Source organism: Armigeres subalbatus, chromosome 1, assembly GCF_024139115.2.
Source record: "Armigeres subalbatus isolate Guangzhou_Male chromosome 1, GZ_Asu_2, whole genome shotgun sequence".
Classification (NCBI taxonomy): Eukaryota; Metazoa; Arthropoda; class Insecta; order Diptera; family Culicidae; genus Armigeres; species Armigeres subalbatus.
In genome coordinates, this window is record NC_085139.1 from 199,747,816 (window position 1) to 199,769,347 (window position 21,532).

General features: G+C 36.0%; 1 protein-coding gene across 3 annotated transcripts in view; it reads left to right on the forward strand.

The window, feature by feature from the left end:
• Nucleotides 1–21,532, forward strand: part of LOC134205676 (serine-rich adhesin for platelets-like) — a 199,065-nt gene that overhangs the window by 15,477 nt on the left and 162,056 nt on the right. The window contains exon 1 of one of the 3 annotated variants that reach the window (XR_009978177.1): nt 4,136–4,218. The exons of the other annotated variants lie outside the window; for them this stretch is intronic. The gene's annotated coding sequence lies outside the window, so the exon portion shown is untranslated. Of the gene's footprint in view, nt 1–4,135; nt 4,219–21,532 lie in introns of those variants that run through there. 3 annotated transcript variants of the gene reach the window in all.

The following is a 21,532-nucleotide window of genomic DNA, read 5'->3' on the forward strand; positions in this document are numbered from 1 at the left end:
AGGCCTCCGAGCCTCTTGAGAGGAGGCTTCCGAACCTTTTGAAAGGAGGCTTCTGAGCCTCTTCAAAGGAAGCCTTCGAGATGCTTGGAAGAAGGCTTAAGAGAGGCGTAAAAGGATGCTTCTAATCCTCTTGCAACGAAGCAACCGAGTTTTAGTGAAAAAAAACATCTTGTTCATTCGACATTTTGTTCGTTTGATCCCTTGTTCCGCAGCCCTTCATACATTGTGCTGGTTGTGTCAATTGAGATTTATTAAATTTTTGAAATAGAAAATACTCAATTATCAAAACTTTATCAATGAATTTTGATAGTAATTGTAATATGTCCGCCATTACGCATTTTTGTCCGAGGTACCCCCTAGGGCCAGCGAAAGTACCCCCAGGGGTACATGTACCCCAGATTGAGAACCGCTGATCTAGATGAAGAAAACGCGATACCCGCTCCGTCTATGAACTTTGACAAGGAGATGCATTAAGGTTTCATAGGCGACATCATGTGAACCGGTGCCAGCGAAAGTGGTACCTACATGTTACTTTGAGTAAATTTTACAGAAAACGCATTTTTCCAAAAACTTCGAAAATAAAATTCAAATTTGCAATTTTCTGCAACTTAACTGCACCAACGTGTTATGACTGATGTGCCTAAAGGTAGTAATGAGAAATGTTCAAAGTTTCTTGCCAAATTTCAATTTTGTTGGAACAAAATGCACATGTACCACTATTAATGGGAACAAAATGGAACAGAAACCAATCGTTGCCAGTAAAAGTGCACAGAAAAAAAAATATGAAAAGTAATCGACGCGTAAATAATAATAACGTGGAAAATTGTATTATTCTGGGCGTACATGGATCTTTTCCAACAAGTTCGCCCTAAATGTATGCAATTTACATAGCATTATGACACTTATTCGTATAAAAAGTGACATAATGCAATACAAATTGCATACATTCAGATTATAATATCGTTTAAATTTACGCTTTTTCTGGCATTCCCTTTATGTGCATTACTTTCGTGTAAATTTCAACAACTTTTTCTATCTGTGTGGTACATGTACATTTATAAAATTATTTTAAACGGCAGTAAACCATCTTGAAATTCAAAATACACAGAAAAAAATAGTGAAAAGTAAGAAGCGCGTAAAACTAGAGATGCGGAAATTTACACTATTCTACGCTGAAATAGGTCTCTTCCTAACAAGTTTGCGTACAACTTGCAAGCAATGTTGACGATTCGCATCAAATATTGTATACATTTAGGCTATATCACGTGTGGAATTACGCTGATAATGGCGTTCCATTTATGTGCATGATTTTTAGCGTAATTTTCAGTGAATTTTTCTATCTGTGTAGGGTTAAAATCTTTTGCCAAAACATCCATGTTGTCAAATTTTCTTAGTGGGCAGAGTTGCACATGTACCACTTTTCCTGGCAACGAAATTGCCATTGAGTAATTCTCGCTGAAACCGGGCCACTATTTGCACGAGGTTCTTAAAAATGCCTAAATTTATATTCTTTCGAAAGCTTTCGGCGAGTATATTAACACCCAAAAAAATCTGCACGTTGTTTCCACCTGAAAAAGTACGTAGATTTTTTCCACCTGAAATTCACGTAACTTTTACCTGATTTTTCGATAGAATTTTCATTCTACGTGAAAATCAGGTAAGTTCTACCTAAGTTTTGGATATAATTCACCGGACACGTTAATTTCACCTGAATTTTCTGAAGCATTTGCAATTACGTGTGCACGTAAAATGTACCTGAAAATTCAGGTGGAAATAACGTTTAGATTATTTGGAGTGAAGGATCCAAGATAAAATCTTCAGAAAGATGAACTTCTTGTTAGTTATACACGAAATCATTTTAATGTACCCCTCGATTTTTGTCATTTCTTGACTCACCAAAACTGTCATAACTCCAACATTTCTCAACCGATCATAGAGATCAGCATATCGTTGGAAAGAGGAGTTATGTACGATTTACCAAATTATATTTTGAAGGGCCATCTGACCAACGAATATTATTTTTATGGTTAATATGGTACTATGACGTCAGTTCCTTGATTTCATACACTATTCTAAGCCAGCCTAGCTAAGCCTATTCTCCAGATTTAGTTCTCAAAAATCACTTTTTCGTTACTAGATCTTTGCTAACAGAAGCTATTGGTGTAAAAAAACACAAAATCGACAAAAATGGTTCATGTACAACTTTCGCTGGCACCGGTTCATGCAAAACCTGAAAATTTAAGCTTTGAATCATCAACACAACACAGTTTCGTATTCTGTATTTAGTAACCACACTACTATAACTTATGCTTGCATTGCTTTTATTCCCGTCTGAACAACACCCCCATAAGCTGAGTCATTCGCCCCGTTTTCCCTACTCTATAGCAAATGATAATTCTGGCATCGCTTCCCATCTTCCACTTGCCACCCACTCCTTTCTTTCGAGTCGTAGTCGGAAAATCCCCTTCGGCCAGCTCACTCTCTGCCTGCATAACAACCACTCGTCCTGATTCACTGCCATTAAAAGAAGGGAAAGTGTCTCTCGCATTCATGCTCTCTCGCCTCAGTAGTTCTCAGTAGCATCGCATACGGTCTCGACTCGACAGCATAATAATCTGCTCCAACTTGAGCCAGGACTTGGGACTGATGGCTGATGGTAGCCACACTCGAGGACAGACCATCGCAGTGCACGTTGTATAGCGAGAGCGGAAAACGGTGCCGGTGGGATAGAGGCAACGTGTGCGCGGGGTGTTATGTAGGGAAGTATGACTCCGTCGTTGTTGGAGGGAGCGAAGAAAAGAAACCCATGATGAAGTGAAAATTGTACACGAAAATAATCTATTTTTTCGCTATAAGCAATAGATCAGATCGGCCATTGCGTGCAGGAGTTATGACCAAATAATTGTTTCAAACTTGGTAAAAACATTTGCTAAAATTTTTGCAATTTAGGAAATTGAATTCAAAAAATGCAAATTTATGGTATTAATGACTATTTTTGACTGCTATTTTTGACTATTTTTGGCTTTCTCAGTCTTATGTATTCAAAACGATGTGTTTTGTTTTGCCCGACGTTTCGGCCTTTTATTTTGGCCTTTTTGTATGTAAGTAATTATGATTGGTTGTTTTGACTTTTTATCTTAAAACACATAGTTTGAAAATTCATCATTCTTTTAAAGTTTAGATGAAATATTATACTAATTGAAACTTTGGTGCAAGATATTCAAAGCGTTTTTGCTTTTCTGCCTTTCTCGTACACTTTAAGTATACGTATTGGGTCACTTTAAAGTTCAACTATTGATAGAGGGTTCGACGACCCATAGTGTAACCAATCGATAACTAAATTAACCGCAACTAGTTCCACGACGGAGAATATTTTCATATTTGACCCAAGGCGGGCGGTCAGTCACTGCATTTGGAAGATATATAGCGAAAATAGTGATTACAGACGTTTATGTTCGACATGAACATGAAAAATGCTTAATTTTCAATAGGTGAATGATTGTTTTCCATGGGAAACTCCAACGTTATTATGAAGCGTATATATTTTACCCGTCGTTGTCGTTGCCATAATGGGGAGGTCTGGCTGGCATGACGGCTAGTGTGCCCCAGCAGTAGTGCGAAAGAGTGAGACCGAGTGAGATCAGCGGCAGCAGCAAAAGCAACTTTCTGCATGTTAAATAAAAAGTTCAAATATCGATTTTTCAGAGTGCCATATCCTGAATTTCCCTTATTTCGGGTCGGTGTCCAGTGTGTGTTTTTCGTGGTGGACGGTTTCGTTGATTCCGGTGCGAGTTCCAAAAGAATTTCCCGACCGTAATGACCAGGAAGTGAACTAACCAGAAACCATTAGTCAAGTGCTAGACGAAAAGTGGACTCAGCTGGCACAGCTGGCGGAATTGGGCACAAAAAATGTCGTAGTGTCGTCATCGTCGTTATGAATTCTGGAAATGGGGTGGTAAAAGGGCGCCAGGAAACTGATGGTGCCAATACGGGCCACTAGGAAAGGATATGTGCAACAGAGGGATGCACGATTCAGTGTGGTGGAAAGACAGCTCAGTGAAGGATTTCGCCAGATTGAAAATGGGGTTTCCTTTGGAGCGCTAAGAATTCATCGTTCGATAAAAGGCAAGAAGAAAATACCAATAAGAAGTGACGGGAAAGTTAATCAAATCGATCAGTTACCCCCATGTGACCGCTAGTGGTGGTTACGGAAAAACGGTAGGGTCAAAGAGGCAACCAACACTAGTATTGAAGGTTTTCACGTATAGAGTTCTGTTGTCGGTGGAAAACGGAAGAAAAAAGAAACGGAAAAACAATGTGAAAATGCAATGTGAACGAACACAAGAAGTCGGTTGCAATAGGTGGAACTCGTGTGGCGGCGATGAAGGATATACAAGAAACGTAGTGATGTAGCTCAGGGGAAACCTCGGCCGACGGCCTCGTCGTCTCTGGCAAGCATCGTTTTTTTCCGAACGGATTGTGCAAAGCTGCCACAAGACTTGAACCGTGACATGCTGCTGTATATGTATAATATGGAAATCGCACAATTGCACGACATGTATTTGTATATGCTAGACATGGGAACAACAACAAAAAATGCTGCATTACGAATATTTGTGCTTTTCTGCATGATTCACATATGCAGCACAGTTTCAGCTTTTCATTGATTAGTCTGGTGTGAAGTTACTTTCAAGATGTTGACACGACCGTTTAAATCGGAAACATTTTTCGTATGTAAATCTTGAAGCAAAAACTCATTTAAGATTCTACACGTTTAATGCTTCAAACTTGCATTATGCTTTTTGAAGCAAGCCCAACACTGTCAACGGGTCGAGCATGTAACTCTCATTAGCACAACAGAAACAAAATTATGTGAAAAGTTTTAACGACTGAACTCATAATGCACAGCACAAATCCGAATCGCGAACTCTTTTTATATGTAGTATACACTGCCCTTCTACGCATAATTGATGCTCATAGAAATATAAGTATAAGTGATGCTCATAGAAATAGTATTCACTGATCATTTCTTTCAAACCTGTCCACTATCAATGGTGAAAATGACCGGCTTTAAGGATTTTCATTCTAAGTGATAAAACTGTAATCTAACGGCATCTTTAGTAATGTTACAGTTATAGTTATATTTATTTCCCGAGTTTTAAATTTTATAACTGTCAAAGATATAGAACAAGAAATGCATCTTCAGTAGCAGTTATAAGCTGCACTTGTTTTATACTGGAAAACGAAAAAAATATCTTCCGAGGCCAATTCAAATGTCAAACTGTTGTGATGTCGATGAAATAGTAATTTTTGTAGCCGATGACGTCATCTTCTATTGTTTTGAACGAAATAAAACTCAAGTAAATTCTGTTGCAAACTCGTGCAAAAATACAACTGAGCAGTATTCCAGTTATAAATTTCCCGACGAAACTGTTCGAATTTTTAAAACTATAACGTCTGTTGAAGATGGCATTTTTACAGTTTCAATTATATTTCCTAACTCCCATACAATTTATAACTCTACTAAAGATGCCCTAACACCAGAGCCTAAAATATTCATCTTCATGAAGCAACTTCGGTCCGAATTTTGACAAACATCGCATGAATATTCAAAACATAGAATGACATAGTCAAACGACTACTCCATCAATTCATTCATTCGACTGTCACTGAGTGTACTTACTATGTGCAGAAAAAAACATAATTAGCATTGTTTATGTTGATGTTTACCATTGAAAGTGCCTCGCGGATGAAAATCAGATTCAGTTCTATGTGACAAATTACTTTACTCATTTGAAACGTGTTTGGATTTCAGATAATTTTTTAATTTGTGAAATGTGCATAAATATTCAATGACTAATATTCAACTGAATATTGACAGTCTAGAGCCGACTATGAATGTGTCTGGAAGTGAGCTGACAAGTGAAGAAAGGTGGACTTCACCGAAAAATTTCGATTTTTTTACACTCTGCCTAACACATTTAACCACGTGTAGAGTAAAATTTTGAAATTAAAGCATGAGGCAAGATCTGCCGATACAAAATTTTCCAAATATCATGTATCGAAACTTGATGTTTTTCTTCACGTTCCATTCATTATTTATGTAAGCGAAGAGAAAGACTAACAGAGAGAAGTTTTCGCTAATGTAAATGTGACAATGTGACATTGAGATCGAAAATGACAGAAAGGTGAATCGTAATGCCTAAAATCAACAGTTTTAAACCTTTACAACCACGGGGATGACAAGCTACGCCATCTTTGTCATATCTTTTCTGAGTCACCAATACGAGTGCACTGCGAATGCAACATAAACAATTCCGAGGGTGAAAATGATATAAAAAGAACAAAGGTATAGACAGTACCTTGTACAAGTAGCATTCTGAAGAATTGAGCAAATAAGTTGAACATTCTTAAGTTTAAAACATGGAATCGAGTGTAAAATAGGTTCAATTTATAGTTCTTTTCATTTTTTCTGTATAGCGCATCACCAAGTGAAAACAGCGCACTACTTCCGAAGTTAGGTTTAACGTATGGATTGTGAGAAAAATCCAACTTCATTAGCGGCTATAATTCGGTTTTCCACCGAATTGATAATACAATAGGACGATAACCCTTTATACACGGAAAATGCGATTTAAGCCTTATATGGGGAAAATGCGATTTAAGCCTTATATGAGGACATTTTTGGACAAAACTTTGCGACCTCCCAGCTTCCCGGATTTGAACCTTACTTGTTTGGTCCTTTATTATATTAAAGCTGTACGAATACAAGGTCAGTAACTTGAACCAGTTCAAGAAGTAATTCTCATAATCTGGAACGAAATGCCCATGCAGACCGTGCGTGCCGCTTGCGATGGGTTTTAGAAACGTTTAAAGCTCGTGAAGAAGTTAACATAGAGGTCATTCCAAAAGAAATGTTACAAACGTTCCTTATAAACAATACTTCCAATGAAATGCAACCGGGAAAAGAAATAATTTAATCTTAATTTTTAAACATTTTTTGAAAGTGTATTCGAACTTATTGAACACCCTGTAGAAAATATCGATTTACCAAATTCAATATGAGTAAAATTACGAATTCAGAAGAACTTCATAAAGGAAATCAACCTAGCTGGGCCCTAAAGCCCTAGCGTATTATGTGCAGTCCAAATAAGTTTGGTGCAGATGTTCAAGGTTATCCAAATTGATCAGGAGTTAAGATCAATTAGTTTACCACTGCCACACGGATGAATTCCGAATAGAACATGCCTTTATCATAATGATTTTTTCGAGAAAAATATAAAATACTGAAAATTTTCCGGATCCTACAGATATGAAGATAATCTAATCGAGCACCACCCTGCACCACTTTCAGTTATAACAATGGATTTGCGGAGATTGCTTCAATAAATTGCTTTGTGGTCACCCAACCAGTAAGTGATTTGAGAAATACTCGGCGTTTGATGTCGATAATTAACTTAGGTAGAAAATGGCAACAGAAAATCTATGAAGAGAGAGAGAAAATATATGTTGCCCAAAATGGTGTGCATACTCTAATGTATGAAAATACTCGATTCAACAAATTTGCTCAAGATTTTGCATTTACCCTTTGATGCACCGTTGTTTTTATTTTGTTATATGTTTATCCTGCTTGTAAATGTTGTCTCTAATTATTTCTGCTTCAAATTTCGAAAAACTAACTCACAAACCCAGACTTACAGCTTATCGCTCATGAAATCGTGTCTTGACCGACTTATGAAACAATAACAACATTGACTAGGAAAAAGACGGTCCGACGGATTTTATTATTTTGTTGGAATATAACAACGCATATACGAAGGAAATCTGTTGTAATCGTTGAACGAATACTTTAGCTAGAGGCCAAGTACATTTTTATTATGATTAATATCAGTTTTTATTCGATTCACCATTGTGGGACCAGTGTATTTATTTGATCAATAAAACGCATGTGATGACCTTTTTTGCGGGTCTCCAGACCAAGGCAAGGTAGAATTTCAAGTTGAAAAGCAGGCCAAGTTCAAATTGGAATAAAAATGTAGAGCCATAGAAAAAGAAGAAGGATGTGATGAAATTTGCATAAATCGTTTAGTCACAAGATAAATCATTGCACAAATTTACCATGCGTCTCCATATGCTTTTATGCTTATATGCTGCAGAACAGTTTCCAATATCCCTACCTATCGTTTCCCCTGGGAGGTGAATTTTTGACTGAAAAGCACTCATGGGGACATTGAGATATCGTGATAATCTAGATCAGGCCTGCCCAACCTTTTTCAAGCAAGGGGCCGATTTTCAGAATGGAAACTTGCTGGCGGGCCAGAAAATAGATATTCGGTACATATTTTGACGTAGGACTACGTCTGTGTTTTCTATATTGGGGTACACTTTACGATTGCGAAAATCGGGGACCGTCACGAAAATATGATAGACTTCAAACTTTAATATCTAAGCCGTTTCTCGATGGATTTTCATTTTTTTTTTGACCATTCGATCAAGGATGAGTCAACGCTTCTTTGTATTTATTTGAAAATACTGATTTTTAACTATTTATTATCGATAATTGATAAAAAGTTTAGAAATAGGTAAACTAACCAATCACGTACATGCATCACTAGCACAGACATCAAAAATCAATCACTTGCAGGTATTGACCTAATCCTCAGTTTGAACAAGATTTTACGCAGAGCAGACGCATCAAAGCGATCGCAGCGGAGCGGACACAGCATCACGGAGGCGCTAATAACATTTTCAAAGAAAATCCATCGCATTGGTGGTGGTACTCGATGTGTTGCTGAAGATTATTCAACCTCAACGAACCAGAATTTCATATGAAGAAAAGGTTGACCATAAAAATAGTACAAATTGTGGTGTCAGTTAGTTGGAAATGACTCGCGCGCGCTTGAAAGCAGCTTTCTTATATCTAATGAAGTAATTCCATTAGCCCCGCCCTTTCATTAATCGTTATGAGTGCACATTATATTTACACCCATATCAGATCACAAAGGGGTGGGGCTTACGGGTTTAATTTATTAAATATAAAAAAGCTGCTGTTCGGCGCGCTCGAGCCATTTTGATCGGGATTCCACAGAAGGCGGTTCGAAAATCGATGCAGCGGAGCGGACACAGCAGCACGAATTGGGTGGCAGTGTGGCAATGCTGCAAATTTATTTCAACCTTTGAAGGCTTAGCGAAAAATCATCAAGTGGCGGTCGGACAGTTGCAACGCAAGGTGTCGACAAGCGATTGGATGCAGTTAGTTATTGGAATGGGAATTGGGAAAAGAAAATTGGTTCCAACATTTTATGAAAAGAAAGAGGTAATTGCGAAAATGGACTGTTTCGGTGGCATCGGCGTTTGGCGTGGAAGCTTGGTTTCTGTTACTGATTGCATCCATTCGAATTTACGGGCTTAATTTATTGAATACAAGAAAGCTGCTTTCCAGCGTTCGACCCATTTTGATCTAGATTCCACAAAGAGCGGTTTAACCATTTATAAGGCTGTGGAAATTATATTCCCACCAACAAATTATATGTTTTTCTGTTTATTAACAAGAGCTCTACTTATTATTTCCCATGTAGTGACTATATTTACTATCTAGTAAGCCCCCAGATGAATTTGAGCCATAAAAATTGAAATGTAAATTTGAGAACGGCTTTTTACGAACAGATCGTAAATTTCGAGTGGAAGATGGATTTTCAGTTATAATTCGTTGAAAAATGACGGCAAAGATATACTTTTTCCCATTGGTAATACTTATTTTGAATCTCATTTGTTAGATTATGGCATGATTAGCGTGAAAAATACTTCGCCTCTCTTATATATTTGGTTTTTGGATTTTTGACAAAATTGCTTGGGAAAAAAAGTGCAAAACAATTTTTTTCCATTTGTGATACATTTTCCAACTAGGACTCTTCGCTAAAAATGTAACGTGCCTTGTTTTGATTTGTTTTACGTAAAACCTATTTTTTTTAAATCTCTTATTAAATTTTGCATTATTTTTTCCGCTTGCAAGGCAGTGGCAAATAACATTCTCCGACATTGTCTGCGGAATTTCCATCAAAATGGCTCACGTGCGCCGAAAACTAACTGTCTTATATCTAATGAAGTCATTACATTAGCCCCGCCCCTTTATTAATCGTTATGAGTGCACATTTTATTTGCACCCATATCGTTCACAAAGGGGCGGGGCTAACGGGCTTAATTTATTAAATATAAGAAAGCTGCTGTTCTGCGCGCGCGAGCCGTTTTGATCGGGATTCCACAAAGAGCGGTTCGACATTCGATGCAGCGGAGCGGACACAGCAGCAAGAAGGCGTAGGTGGCAGTGGCTATGCGGAAAATTTATTCCAAATTTTGGAGGCTTAGCGAAAAATCATAAAATGGCGGTCGGGCAGTTTCATCGCAAGGTGCCTTCAAGCGTTTTGGATGCAGTTAGTTATTGGAAAGTCGCATTGGGAAATAAAAAATGGCTCTTCTTAGGACCAACAGTTTATGGAAAGAGAGAGTTAATTGCGAAAATGGATTGCTTCGATGGCATCGGGTTTGGCGTGGTAGCTTGGTGGCTGGTAGTGATTCCATCTATTCAAATTTACTGCATCTTCTCCTTTCGAGGCGCTATCAAATTCGCTATTTACGATTGAGTTTTGTACTTTCAAGAAAGATTATATCGGATAGTCGGATCAACCTTCTTTTGTATAAAATGTTGGCTTCTGTATAAAATCAATGAAGACGCCATCTCAGTGGAAACTATCTACAGCAACCACCCATCGGTGAACGTCGCTCGGACAGACAGATGCCAAGAGATGATGTTTTGTAATATGGAGAAACTTCGTCTTGAGTAAAATTTCTGTTGTTATTCCTCGCAACAAAACGCATCTTAGATAAACAACATCGCATGCCCAATTCAGAATCTTGCGATAAAATTTCATAGGATTCTTAGAACTTGTCATTCTCTAAACGGTATGTTGTCTGCGGAATCCCGACCAAAATGGCTCGCGCGCGCCGGAAAGCAGCTTTCTTATATCTAATGAAGTAATTCCATTAGCCCCGCCCCTTCATAAATCGTTAGGAGTGCATATTTTATTTACACCCATTTCAGCTCACAAAGGGGCGGGGCTAATGGGCTTAATCTATTGAATACAAAAAAGCTGCTGTCCGGCGCGCGCGTGCCATTTTGATTCGAGCGGTTTGACATTCGAGTAGTGGAACGGACACAGCAGCACGAAGGAGTGGGTGGCAGTGTGGCAATGCTGAAAACTTATTTCAAATTTTAGAGGCTAAGCGAAAAATCATCAAGTGGCGGTCGGACAGTTGCAACGCAAGGGTTCGACAAGCGATTAGATTCAGTTAGTTATTGGAAAGGCGCATTGGGAAAAGAAAATTGGTTCTTCTCAGGAACAACATTTTATGGAAAGAAAGAGTTAATTGCGTCAATGGACTGTTTCGGTGGTAGCTTGGTTGCCGATAGTGATCCCATCCATTCAAATTTACTGCATCATCTTCCTCCGACGCGCTATCAAATTCGCTATTTACGATTGAGTTTTGTACTTTGAAGAAAGATTATTTCGGACAGTCGGATCAACCTTTTGTATAATGAGCGGTTGGACAAAATGTGATGCAGCGGAGCGGACACAGCAGCACGAAGGCGTGAGTAGCGGTGGCAATGCTGAAAATTTATTCCAAATGGTGAAGGCTTGGCGAAAAATCATAAAGTGGCGGTTGGACAATTTCAACGCAGGGTGCTGACAAACGTTTGGATGCAGTTAAGGTGCCGTCAGACGTTGCAAGCAAATCACTCGCAACGAGCATTTTGCTCGCAGAAAGTGACAACTGTCAAAAAATTTCCTGTCTGACTACACTGAAAGTGATTGCATGCAAACAAATGACAACTCGTAAGCAAACGCTCGCTTGCAATGTGTGACTGCTAAGCGTTAAAAATTCTCAACTCGCAGAAACGAAATTGCGCTTGCTAGTGCAGCACTAGCAAATTTTTCGCTCGCAAAAGTGAAAACGTTTTCAGGTGGCAGTGTTGCACTGCAAAAATAGGAATGAAATTAGATTTTGTGGCTGAAAATAAGTTTTTCGTTTTTGTTTATATTTGCATGAGAGTAAATCTGTCATTTGCTTAAAGTAAAAAATTGCTCTCAGAAATCATTCGCTCGCACGAGTGATTTGCTTGCAACGTCTGACGGAGCCTTTAGAAAAGAAAATTGGTTCTTCTCAGGACCAGCATTTTATGGAAAGAAAGAATTAATTGCGAAAATGGATTGTTTCGGCGGCATCGGGTTAAACGTGGTAGCTTGGTTGATGTTAGTGATTCCATCCGTTCAAATTAATTGCGTCATCTCCCTCCGCCGCGCTATCAAATTTGCTAGTTACGATTGAGTTTTGCACTTTGAAGAAAGTTCATATCGGATTGTCGGATCAACCTTCTTTTGTATAAAGTCCTCCACCATCCTCAAAAATGGCTGAAATAAAGGAGAAATTAACAGAATCAGAAGTGGCGTGAAATCAAACGCAAATATATTTATTTGCAACGTTTGGTTTTCTCCCGCGATGTAAGCGTACGTGGAAAAGTAAGGACTGTGATGTCCTCAACTGAAAGCCAGTCGAGTGGCTTCAGCGGCCGATGAGTCATGTTAATTCCACGGTTGGAGACTCAAAGTCCATCCAACTGGGAACAACTATTCAACTTCTTGATTCAGTTGGCCTCCGAGCAGCTTGCTCAATGTTAATGAAACGACACAAATTATTATGGCAAATACCATTAATTTTGAATAGCTACGTAGTCCTACGTCACCTTTGCGTACAATCTGATTGGGCTGCACCTTTGAGTTTTTTTTATACATTTTCAAAATAACCAAAGTAAAATATATTTTCTTCAGAATGGCATTTAGTTTTACAAAATGGCTAAAATTGTTAAAAAAAACTGAACACGGTTTAATTTGTTTGAATAATATTTTTTTGTGTACTTATTTTCTTTTTACGTAACAGGGCATGGAATTGTTGGCATGGACATGGAATGTTTGGCTTTTTGGCGACGCATATTGATTTCACAATCGGTGATCAAATTTTGCAAGCAAGATAATGAAGATCAACAACTTTTTACTGCTTTCATGCTTGCTAAGAGTTGTTCACACATATATGTACTGCTGGAAAGAGAAAATATCTTACGAAAAATGAATCTGTCTGAAATGCAGCACGTTGCTGCATTGGAGGTCAATTATGTCTATTCCGCTTTTACACGGATTTTTTTTACACGGCCGATATGGTCGTTTGACAGAATGGGTCATTTGTCCGAAAATATCGTTTAGGCCAACAGGTGATACGGCCAAATGTCAATAACTGAATGGGTAATTTAATCCAAATATCCATCCGTTTGGCCTGATGACATTTACGTTGAAAAGGCCTTTTGTCAAACGACTGTTGAACAAAATTTTGTAACCTCTCTTCTTTTAAGTCGATACTGGCATTTAAGCCAATAGCCATCCAACCAAATCCCATTAAGCCGAATTGAACGTTTATCCGAAACTGTTATCTGGTCAAAAATGGTTTGACCAAAAATGTATTTTTACCGAAAACGACATACAGCCGAACTGGTAATTTGGCCGAATAGATCATTTGACCAAAAATGCCGTTTGGTAGGAATGGTAATTTGGCCCGAAAATGTCCTTTCTGGCCGAACGCTAAATGCTAAATGACCTATTCGGATGAACGTCTTTTTTGGCAAAATGATCAATTCAGCCGAACGACACTTTTTTAAGAAGGTTGCAGAAAGGACATTTAAGGCCAAATGGCTCTTTCTGCCAAATGTCATTTTTTACCAAACGGCATTTTGGTCAAATTATGATGATGTAGGGTAACCGGCGGTAATGTTGGCCTGGGATGTAACATTGGCTCTTCACGCAAATTAATCAATATTTCAGCGATAATCCGTCGATTTGTAGGGAGATATTAACCATTGCTTCATTAAAAAAGTGTATCAAACATATATCTGCTTCATAACTCTAAATTTATACACTTCTTAAACTATTAAAAGCAATTATCTTGCGTGAAAAATCACTCGGTTTTTTAGCAGCCATGTTTCGTTGACTTATGCAGGCTGGCTGTGCTAGAGTTTTTTTTTGCCCAATAAAAGAGTTTTCTGAATGAACATACCTGCTTTCGCACATCAGATGAATGGGTAACAACCACACTATGTCAGCTATCATTTTTATTTCACAATTTTCATTAGTAAAGCGACGTAATTAACCAAAACTTTTTTGGACAATACTGGGGGCACCCGTAGCCAAATGGTGGCATGCGCCTTCGATTTGTAGCACTACGTTAGTATAGGTGAAACTATAAAATCAAAACATTCTCACCAATAACCCGTACTGGAGAAATTAACCGAAAGCTGTAGATAGAATATCCGATGCTTGCGATTAGGTTGCTGAGAATTTTTGTAAAAACATGTTAATCCACTCAGCGGTTAAGTTTCATTCGCAAATTACATAACGCTAAACTCAACCCACACCAAGCTTCTAGTAATGCTTCATGTATGGTAGGGTTCTGAAATTTTTAAAGTCCTTAACGCTCAGACAAGTACCCTCCCACGACCTAAAACGTCATGTAGTTTGTGAATGGGCCCACATGATGCTTTTCTCGAATCACGATGTAATCGCTTTCATTTGCAGAACATAGGGGTAACGGCTCAAACCTTGGCCCATTATGCTACGGATGAGCACATTTATCGTTATAAATCTTCATATATTGCATTTCCAACCAGAATTATTCCACCAGTCGGCTTGCTTATATTTGGGTTTGACGCCAAACAGCAAAAAACGACGATGAATGTCCGCAATATCTCATTTAAAACAGCAAAAGTCTCGAGAGAAATGGACAAAATGTCGGCATCCTTGTCCCTAAAGGTGGATAATTTTTCAGCCCACTTGGGACGAGTGATTATTGGGACCAGTGATATTTGCAAGTGAAGAAGTTTAGAAAAATGAAAACTGTGTTAAAAACTCCTATTGCAAAAAGGCTACATGTTCTAGCCCTCATGTTATGCCTTCAAACAAATTGCATACGTTAATTATTGGCTGCCGCATAATTTTGAGATTTACTGCTATTTGAAATCATGGCAGTTGTGTTGCTCTCGCTCTCGCGATACTCTCAAAGAAACTTTTCTCCAAAACGTAAACAATGCTTTAGGTGGGGATGATGCATAACGCACTACTGAAGAAAGCCAATTGTAAAACTTATTCTAGGTAATTCCTTGCTTTGTACTGTGCATAAACAGTTATAACTGTGCCAACTACCTGACATTATTACACAATTATTCATAAATACAATTATTGGATGCTTGTTTTTAACTCTGCCTGCATTGAAATTTCATGATTGGTACGTGCGTTTGATTCCACTCCTCTCTATATCGATCAGCTGTTGTGAATCCTCTCAAAACTCTCACTCTTCCCGAGTTGAAAGAATAATTTTTCAGTAACATTTTACAGATTAAAATACTTTTGCAAGCAATGATAGATCTAAATTATGATGAAGGTATTTGTCAAGTAATTTGACTTGAAATTATTCACATGAAATGACGTTGAAAGTTTATCTAATTAAACATACCTACGATCCATTGTATCTTTCCATTATTAAATGAGAAAATGTTTGTTTGATTCGTGCGAAAGATGACAAAACTAAATATTTATACAATAATTGAATCATTTATTTGCGAAATTATGACGAAAATTGTGTATCGAACCACGAAAGGTTAATGCTTGAATCGTGTTTGGAAGCCGTAAGGTAGGCAATTATTTTTTAGTATTCGGTCAAACGACTTTTTCACCCGAACGCCAGTTTCAGCCAAATCTAGACCAACATTTGAAAAGGGCGTAACAGCCAAAATTTATTCCTTCTGATTCTTCGTCCACATATAAAGCTATATATGTAGACAAAGAATCAGAAGGAATAAATTTTGGCTGTTACGTCCTTTTCAAATGTTGGTCTTGAAATGACCTGTTAGGGTAAACAAATTTTTACAAGTCCGTCCCAAATAATTTTCCTTGGTAACTCCAAAGAGTTCTCGAAACTAGAAAGTAGTTCCCGTGGAAAATCTGAAAATAATATTTATTTTACGGCTACGCAGTCTTAAATTGTAGAAACGAGTTTATTCGTTGAGTTTAAAAGTTACAGTCGATCCTGCATCAACAATCTGCAAATAATTTTTAAATGAATATTCTGGAAAAACTTGAAGAATTTCTGGGGAAGTTCATCATTTTTTTAAGCGAAATTCAAAAGATTCTCCCGTTATTGTCGCGAAAACAGAGTGTAAAATAATCGATTTTTTGGTGAAGACTACCTTTCTTCACTTGTCAGCTCACTTCCAGGCACATTCATTTTCGGCTCTGGACTGTCAATATTCAGTTGAATATTAATCATTGAATATTTATGCACAGTCTACAAATCGATAAATTATCTGAAATCAGAACACGTTTTTATTGAGTAAAGTAATTTATCACACAGAAATGAATCCGATTTGCATCCGCGAGGCCCTTTCAACGGTAAAAATCAATTTGAACAATGCTAATTTTGTTTTTTCTGCACATAGTAAGCACACTCTGTGACAGTCGAATGAATGAGTTGGTGGAGCAGTCGTTTGACTATGTCATTTTATGTTTTGAATAATCATGCGATGTTTTTCAAAATTCGGACTGAAGTTGCTTCATGAAGATGAATATTTTATGCTCTGCGCGAAAATATCCAAAATGACCAATTCAGCCGAACGACTCTTTCGACCGAATGTCCTTTTGACCAAATTGCTCTTTCGACCAAATGACTATTTCGGCCGAAGGACAAGTTCACGATTTTTTCAGCCAAAGGAACTGTTCGACCAAATGACATTCTCGGCCAAATATCTTTAGGCTATCACTGAGAATATTCCGCACATATTTATTGGTGAAATTCCATAAAATTTAATTTTAAGATTTAAGTGTGCCCACATAGCCATTTACTATCCCAGGACGCACTTAAAACAAATTAGTGCAATACATATCATTAGCATCTGCACATATTTTTCATTAGCGTAAAACGATTTTTATTAGCCGAACAAATGAATCACAAATGCGTGGTTAACTGATCACAATCTATTAGTGTACACATATTTATTACGTGCAGATTATTCTGAGTGTAGATATCCTACCAAAGTCTGAAAACATAATGAGAGCATATAGAATATTTTGATTTTGACATCAAATTGATTCATAATTTGTTTTCAAATATGTATAAATCATCATAATTGATTACATATTTTGATCTCATGTTGCTGTAGATTACTAAATTGAAAGATATGACATCATACTGTGTACTTATTTTGCTATCGGAAACCAATATCAAATTTAGTTTTCGATTTGCTCTCATCGACAGTTTTGTTATTTTAACCGTTAAAACGACTAAAAAGATATCAAATTAAGTAAACAGAATCGATGATTTCACAACATCAAATCAAGTTATCAATTTGCTCTTGAGCTTTGCTCGGATAGGCTTCTACCAAATAGTCTTTTCAGTTAAACGATTCGGCCTAAGAACTTTCAGCTTTGTGACTTTCTGTCGAACAACTCTTTTCTGTTCAAAAATTAAATTTCAAACAGATTTTTTTTTTATTTCAACGTGAACTGCAACGCAATTTTCACGGATGGTTTTTACGGAGAGCTCTTCGAAATGTTATTGATATTGTATGTTTTTTTGTATGGAATTTTCATGGAAATAATTGGTATTTTCACGAAAAATTCTCTGGAGTTTCAACGTAATGTTGTAGAGATCTATCAGGAAATAATACGGAAAATCAAATGAATCTTAGGAGTTTCCACTGAAAATTTGGATCGGTGTGGAAAATTGTAGATCAAGGGAGTGACAAATTTTAAACGGCGGAGCGCCGATGCAAAAATGTCGGCGGCGGCGGCGTGGCGCGGTGGCGCACACCTCTACATGCAAGGTCGATAAAGCAATGATTAAGTATTTACTAGACTATTTGTTCTGTCATACAGTATTGAATCAAATTTCAAACACTAATGCTTATATAGAGACATTCATTTATTTTTCATGAGCTTGTATCAAATAAACGAATTCTTCAAATTGTTAAAGACGAAGGTATTAGAAAAATCTAGAAACGAATATTCGTCGGAATTTTGCAGTTTGAAATTCGTAATCGGCACAGCGAGTTTGGTATTTGAGACAATGCTACAGTAAAATATGATCATCATATACTTATCTAGGAATAAAAAAAAATGATTGGGTAATTCTTTATTAGCGCTTGGTTCGTCTAAACGGTTGATGAACACGGAATACCTAATAGGTTAAAGTAAATGTCTGCTGGTAGGATGAAGTAAGTTGTGAATAAGTTTTCATAACGGATCAAACCGGACGTTAGATAACATCCTCTGGTGAAAACAGAAAAATAATGAAGGGTCTTAATCGCCGCGGATTGGCAAACTATGTTTTTCCACCGCGCTGCGTGAAACATGCAGTATGAAGAGACTTGCATGCTTCCGAAGCGACGAACAGCAGGAAAAACCGGAAGCTTAATCTCGCGCTGTGGAACATCGGAACGTAACTGCAGGGAGCGAATTGTCTTCATCGAATCTTCTATTCGATTCACTATTATGAGTTGAACCTAGTTCAACTAGTTTTGTTCTGCTGTTGAGATTTTGACGAAATTTTACATATGTTTTAAGAGTGTGTGTGTGTTCAAGTGCCTGAGTGCTATTGTTATAAATTATTAAACTGTTTAGGGCAACGGTACCAGAAGTGGACGTATAAATAGATCCTTAAAAGAAAATATTTAAAAAATAGCTTCAATATCTTAGCCAATAGATAAACTAATAAATTTGCTTCCAAAAATAAGATTTATGTCATTTAACATCAACAACTAACAAATGTTGCTTGCATCATTAATGGGTACACTATTCCTTTAGTGGCGGTAAAACATAATTTTGTTTCCCATCGGTGCTATCCATTGATTTCTTATGAGACTCGCCACTGATTGTATAGTTGCACAACTATAGATGCAATGGAGTCATTTTTTTTTAAAGAAAAAGTGAATAGTTATGATAAATCTTATTAAAATCCCACTACCTTCACTATTGGTGATACCTCCACTAAGGGTACGGTTACCCTTGTTCAATTTATACAACTTTCACAATATGAAATTTTGTGCTTCGGAATCTATTGACCAGCTTTCAATAACAAATTAACCGACTTTCTAGTAGAATGTAACTGGTTGAGAGCTTATCGATCAACATTGCACACATGCACAAACGAATAGATGCATTTAGATACTCAGACAAAAAAGGCTATAATATGTGAGTTTAATTTTTATGAGTTTGCTGGTATATTTATTTTGTCGTATGGTTTATACGACTTTCTTTTATGGATCATGTCTACCTTTTGAGAGGGTGTCTCTCAAGATGTATTGATTAGTATGCATACTATAATTTTATTTCAACCATACTGCCGATACTCAGCCTTCGTTGCCCTTTTATGAAATATTTGTTTTGGTATGCTTCCCAATATCTCTATATTATATTCTGTCTGCAAGATAATCTTTTTAAGATTCGCTACAGCTCACTTGAAGCGAGTTGTTCAAGCATATCGGTATAACGTTGTATAATTTGCATAAAACCGTTCGTTGTTTTTCTTCCTCAAAACAAATTCCAGCGAAAACAAATTGTTCTCGGAAAATTATGCCAGTCCTATCGACGGGCGGCCCTCGACAACGGATCAGATCTGCATAAAACGGCAAATCCCACATGGATGCCGAGTATGTTTCCAAACGCACCACCTACCTATCTACCAGAGAGATTTTCGTGGACAAGATTATGGACGAAAAGTGTTTTCGGTGAATCTATCAAAGCTTATTAAGGCCGCGTGAACAATGGTGTGCAAAACTGTGAGATGGTTTCGAGTGAATAATCTATTTCGTTTGAATTCCGTCGGATCAGTTGAGGAGTGTGTGGATGTTTCGCTGGAAACGGAAAAATACGGCAAGAGGTAGCCATGCGACAGCGTAGGTTTCGCACGTATCGACGTTAAATAATAATAATTATTTGAGCGGGTTGGCGGAACATACAAAATTATAAGACACACAAATATTCTTCCATTTACTTCCAGTACATAATGATCGGGCTCCATACAAAGGAACCGTCAAAACTACCAAAACATGATGTCGCAGATTGTATACTTTTATTGATCTTATTAAAAAGTGAATAAATGAATAAATGAATAAATGAATAAATGAATAAATGAATAAATGAATAAATGAATAAATGAATAAATGAATAAATGAATAAATGAATAAATGAATAAATGAATAAATGAATAAATGAATAAATGAATAAATGAATAAATGAATAAATGAATAAATGAATAAATGAATAAATGAATAAATGAATAAATGAATAAATGAATAAATGAATAAATGAATAAATGAATAAATGAATAAATGAATAAATGAATAAATGAATAAATGAATAAATGAATAAATGAATAAATGAATAAATGAATAAATGAATAAATGAATAAATGAATAAATGAATAAATGAATAAATGAATAAATGAATAAATGAATAAATGAATAAATGAATAAATGAATAAATGAATAAATGAATAAATGAATAAATGAATAAATGAATAAATGAATAAATGAATAAATGAATAAATGAATAAATGAATAAATGAATAAATGAATAAATGAATAAATGAATAAATGAATAAATGAATAAATGAATAAATGAATAAATGAATAAATGAATAAATGAATAAATGAATAAATGAATAAATGAATAAATGAATAAATGAATAAATGAATAAATGAATAAATGAATAAATGAATAAATGAATAAATGAATAAATGAATAAATGAATAAATGAATAAATGAATAAATGAATAAATGAATAAATGAATAAATGAATAAATGAATAAATGAATAAATGAATAAATGAATAAATGAATAAATGAATAAATGAATAAATGAATAAATGAATAAATGAATAAATGAATAAATGAATAAATGAATAAATGAATAAATGAATAAATGAATAATTGAATAAATGAATAAATGAATAAATGAATAAATGAATAAATGAATAAATGAATAAATGAATAAATGAATAAATGAATAAATGAATAAATGAATAAATGAATAAACGAATAAATGAATAAATGAATAAATGAATAAATGAATAAATGAATAAATGAATAAATGAATAAATGAATAAATGACTAAATGAATAAACGAATAAATGAATAAATGAATAAATGAAAAAATGAAAAAAATGAATAAATGAATAAATGACTAAATGACTAAATGAATAAATGAATAAATGAATAAATGAATAAATGAATAAATGAATAAATGAATAAATGAATAAATGAATAAATGAATAAATGAATAAATGAATGATTGAACACATTAATAAATGAATAGATGAATAGATGAATAGATTTATAGATGAATAGATGAGTAGATGAATTTATGAATAAATGAATAAATAA